Below are 5,464 nucleotides of genomic sequence, written 5' to 3'. Positions count from 1 at the left end.
GGTCATCAAAAGTCATTTTCGTAGTCAAAAATGGGACTTTTAGACCTTTGCATTTTGGCCCAAATCTAATGGAATAACATTCGTGGCAGAACATTTTACATTTTGATGATAAAGTACGTAAGATAATAGTCTCACACAGTGAGTTATGTAGCTGTAACTTAAATGGCAATAGGCCAAAGTTCAAGGTCAAATGTAAAATTTTTACTCATTTCAAAGGGTCATAATTTGCTTATGGGATAAAAACATAAAGTGAAATATGGCAAAAACTAATCACTGGAGTCACACTAATGAGAAAATATAGTTGTAATTGTGTGTGTGTGTTTGCCCCTTACAGCCCCTCAAAGATCAGAAAATTGAGAAAAGTGACATTTTTAGACCTCTGTAAACCAAAAGGCGATGGAATTAAAAATAAAATTTTTCAGTCAATTGAATATTCCATTCTTGTACTATGGACGTTATATATATTGTTTTGTGTATTTGGTTTGTAAAACGGATTCAGCTGTTCGAAATTGTGTTATTTATCCAGTTAACTCATTTTGAAAGGGAGCACTAAATCACTGAATTAGTTAATTGCGGGGTGTTTTTTTATCTATAAATGGGGGAGCTCTAAAATATTGCAAGACTACTTTAGTTATAATTTAATGAAGAACAACAAAAAGTTTTCTTGCTTTAAAAAAATTTAAATCATTTTCTGAGTTAAAATATTTAAGACAAATGAAAATTACTGACCATTTTTTAGCTTTAATTATACAAAAACGATGAAGCATTTTTTTTATGTCAGAGTATCATAAATAATCGGAAATATTTTATAAAATTACAAATAACAGTTTGTGTATTAGTTAATAAAGTGAGTAAATAAAAAGTGATGTTGCATCATCTCTATTTTCGGATTTACATTGGTCACTTGTGACAGGACAAATTTGGCATATATTGCATCATCTTAATTCTTCAATATTATTGGGTGCTGGTAATTGGTTAACATGATAGGAACTGAACATAAGTTACATTTTTCCCGTAGTAAATCATTAGCGGTCATTGACGATGGCATTACCTGTTTAAAATGAATAGTATTATGTGGTTAGTACCAGAATAGATCTTCTGTCGTGAGCAAATGGAACTTACTTTGCAAGTATAAAATACTTTTATTATGCAATAATGTATATTTTTTAACTGAGAAAATGTTTTAAATACATTTTGTGATTTAGAAACTTTGAGTAACACGTTTACTGCATAATTTTATCATGGAATGTTCTATAGGATTTTTAATAATGAACCTTGTCATAAAAAGACTTACAGTTCTACATCTACAATTAAAGAGATCAATCAGTTATCTGAGCATCAACAGCATCAGGGTTCGTATGCCCTTGAAAAACCTTGAAAAGTGCTTGAAAAAAAGTTCATTTTCAAGTGCTTGAAAACCTTGAAAAAGTTTTAAAACCTTGAAAAAGTTTCTTAATGCTTAAATTCTCCCAAAAATCAACGAATTTTGCTTAGAAGTTTTAAAAAAGTATTTCACCAATGCAATTTTCTGAACATGTGTTCAGTATGCAACATCGCGAAAAATTGCTTCCGTGTTTGGGATTTCAATCCTTTTGCATCTTGTAAATATTTTGATGTTTTTTACAACCGAAAGATATTTTGACATATGGTACCTTAGATTAGTTTATTTTTTGTTTAATTTCATTAATTAACAAAGAAATTAATTTGGAAACCATGACAACATTGACCTTACTCGGGTTTCGCGGAAAATTGCTCTTGTGTTTGAAATTTCAATCTTTTTGCATCCTGCAAATATTTAAATATTTCGGCTAATCAAATGTTAGTTTCGCATATGCTACCTTAGATTAGTATATTTTTTGTTTAATTTTAATAAAAAAAAAATAAATTTATTTCATGGGAAACATGCCACGTCGAACGAACTCAGACTTTGCGAAAAATTGCTTCTCGTGTTTGAAATTTCAATCTTTTTGCATCTTGCAAATATTTAAATATATTCACTAATCGGATGTTATTTTCATATTTGCTACCGTAGATTAGCATATTTTATGTTTAATTTCAGTAAAATATAAGTTTATTTTATGGGAAACATGACAACATTAAACTTAATTCGCGAAAATTTGCTTCCCTTGTTTGAGATTTCAATCCTTTTGCATTTTGTAAATATTTTTGTATTTTTGGCAATTAGTAGTTATTTTGACACTGCTACATCAGATTAGCTTATTTTATTTTTTATTTTAATAACTAAAGAGTTAAAGAATTTATTACCTTGGTCTTGTTTAATTATTTGCTAATTTATTTTTGCAATTTTGAATGATTATCTTTACCTAATTTTTGGTCATAGCAGATTTTTTTTTAAAAAATTTAAATTTCAGCAGTTGAGCACCTAACAAATTAACTTAAAGTTTGTATTTTAAATATAAAGTTGATTTATATAATTTTATTTATAAGTACATCATTTTTTTATGTCTGCTAAAATAAATAAGGTGTATAACAGGGGTGGTTGTGTTATGATTATTCACTTGAAATCCAGTAGTGTTCGTTTTTATGCTTTTACCTCCCTATATCTCCAATTTTCCCCCTTTTCCTCAAATGTTCAAAATTACTACTTTATTAAGGTTGTGGGTACTTGGAGCTTACCAAAAGAGGCTTTAATCAGCAAAGGGGTAGATAGCTAAAGGAGGGTCATTCATCCTCATTTGGATCTAATAAATTGACCAGTACAAGCCTAGCTAGGCCCAGTTCCGATTGTTTATGATACTCTGACGTAAAAAAATGTTTCATTGTTTTTGTATAAATAAAGCTAAAAAATGGTCAGTAATTTTCATTTTAATTAAATATTTTAACTCAGAAAATTATTTGAATATTTTTTAAGCGAAAAATGTTTTTGTTTTTCTTCATTAGAATGTAATTAAAGTAGTCTTGCAATACTTTAGAGCCCATTTATATATAAAAAACATGCCGCAATTAACTAATTCAATGATTTAGTGCTCTCTTTCAAAATGAGTTAACTGGATAAATAACACAATTTCAAACAGCTGTATCTCTTTTACAAACCAAATACACAAAACAATACATATAACGTGCATAAACCTAGAATGGAATATTCAATTGGCTGAAAAATATTATTTTTAATTTCATCCCCTTTTGGTTTACAGGGGTCTAAAAATGTAATTTTTCTCAATTTTCTGATCTTTGAGGGGCTGTAATTTGTAAAGGTTAAACAAACACAATTACAGCTATATTTTCTCATTAGTGTGACTCCAGTGATTAGTTTTTGCCATATTTCACTTTGTGTTTTTATCCCTAAGCGAGTTATGACCCTTTGAAATGAGTAAAAATTTTACGTTTGACTTTGAACTTTGGCCTGCTGCCATTATTTTAGTTATTAAGTTACAGCTACATAAATCAGTGTGTGAGACTCCTATCTTATGCACTTTAACATCAAAATGTAAAATGTTCTGCCATGATTGTTATTCAATTAGATTTGATTTGGGCCAAAATGCAAAGGTCTAAAAGTCTCATTTTTGACTATGAAAATGACTTTTGATGACCTCTAAAAAAAATCAAGGGTTAAGGTTAGAGAAAAAATAAAAGCAGTTTTAAACATCATTCATATGCACCTTTTTGGGATATGAGCTTCAAAAAAAATTTTTTAATGGTCGAGCGCACTCATCCGCTGAATATGTATGGAATGACCCATACATGATGTAGGTAAGTTTTTCTTTAAAATATTCTGCATAATTATTTTTTTCCCTATACATATAATAATTCATCAATCAATAAACTTGATGTCATTTTATTATTTCATTACCATTCATAAATTAAAAAGATATTAAAGCGAAAATTGCATTTATTTTATTCGAACATCGTACTTAGTTTTGACCAGTGTCGAAATGACATCAGTCGGCGTTCTAGGGTAAGAAAACATTCCGGCGTTCTAGTGTTAATGGAATGTAAATATTGTTTAGAATGGAAAAGAAAAGTTGTTCTTCAATATGAATATTGTCAACTTACTTGAAAGTCTCCCCTGCTGATTGTTTTAACTTGAAATTACATAATTTGATGCTGTTTTTCAATTAGGTGCAAACTCGTTAGTTATTGTTAAGTTTTAGGACCATGTTTGAGAGTTCAGGATCATGCTCATAGACCTGTAATAAGTTGAAGTATTTTTGCAACTGACAAGTAACCCTGCCCAAGTGTGAATCTCCGATAGGAATAAAACTTTGCTCATTGATAGAACACTTCAAAATATTGAACAGGATTTTTTTTGGGCAACAAACACCTTCAATGAGGTGAAATAAACCCTTAAATATTGGATAATTGGGATATTATAGGGTATACTAACTTTAATCCCAAAAATTCTAATAATGATTGAAAATTTGAAAAAACTAAACTAAACAAAAAAAGTTTGTTTCACGGTTTTTCTGAAAATACTATTAAGAGGGGTAGACCATCTTTTGCAATCAACCCTGTCACTGTGAAAGACCCTGAAATTTAAATCTATCGCATGAAGATCATGTTATATGTCAACAGAAAGCTCTATTTTTTTTATCTTAAATGTTTTTTAAATTTTCCTTTTACTATTATTAAGAGAGAAGTTACAGTCATTTGTCAGAACTCACTTTTCATTTTGTTTTGGCACATTTTGAGTTTTTTTACTGGCCTGCATTTCAAACAATTTTCAAAATAGAATCTAAAAATTGGCTGGAACACTTATCTTGTCATATGTGTCCTTCCTACCAAATGTTATTGAAATTGAAAATGGTGAGATCAAAAAGGTAATTTATGTGACATGAAATTTCTCATAGGCAACTAGCCACACAACAGGGTAAGATTGTGAGGAATGGTTTACTCCTATAAATAGTATTTTCAGAAAAATTCTGAAGCTTGTCAACAATAGTTTGTTTAGATTTTTTTTAATTTTCAATCATTATTTGAATTTTTGTAATTAAAATTTAAAATAAAAGAATGTATTGTACCCTGTAATATCCCAACTATCCGTATTTAGGAGTAAATTTCACCCATTAAAGGTGTTTGTTACCGATAAAAAAAAAAAACATGGGTTCAATATTTTTAAGTGTTCTATTGATGTGCAAAGTTTTATTCATATTGGTGATTTACTCTTGTGTAGTGAGTCCAGCAGTCTCAGCATATGAAAATCTGGCGTTTCGAATTACTAGATATCCTTTTGCCCTTTTAAGTAAAGAAACTTTTTCCGAGATCAATCTTTTATGCTGACTTGCTAATTTTATTTAATTTTGACTATATTCTGTACTGCTTCTATTTTTTAATCATAGATATTTATTTTAATGTTAAAAACATTGATGAATTATAACCTATTAACAAAAAAAAAGTAATTCTTTTTTTAAAGCTTTTATCCTGATAGCTTGCCATTTTATAAACTTGGTACTCTTCCAATCCATCATATGCTAACACTTCACTATTTTTTTCCCCACTGTAGCAT

The sequence above is a fragment of the Uloborus diversus genome, chromosome 3 (assembly GCF_026930045.1).
Source record: "Uloborus diversus isolate 005 chromosome 3, Udiv.v.3.1, whole genome shotgun sequence".
NCBI classification, from domain to species: Eukaryota; Metazoa; Arthropoda; class Arachnida; order Araneae; family Uloboridae; genus Uloborus; species Uloborus diversus.
Note: the sequence above shows the minus strand (reverse complement) of the source record.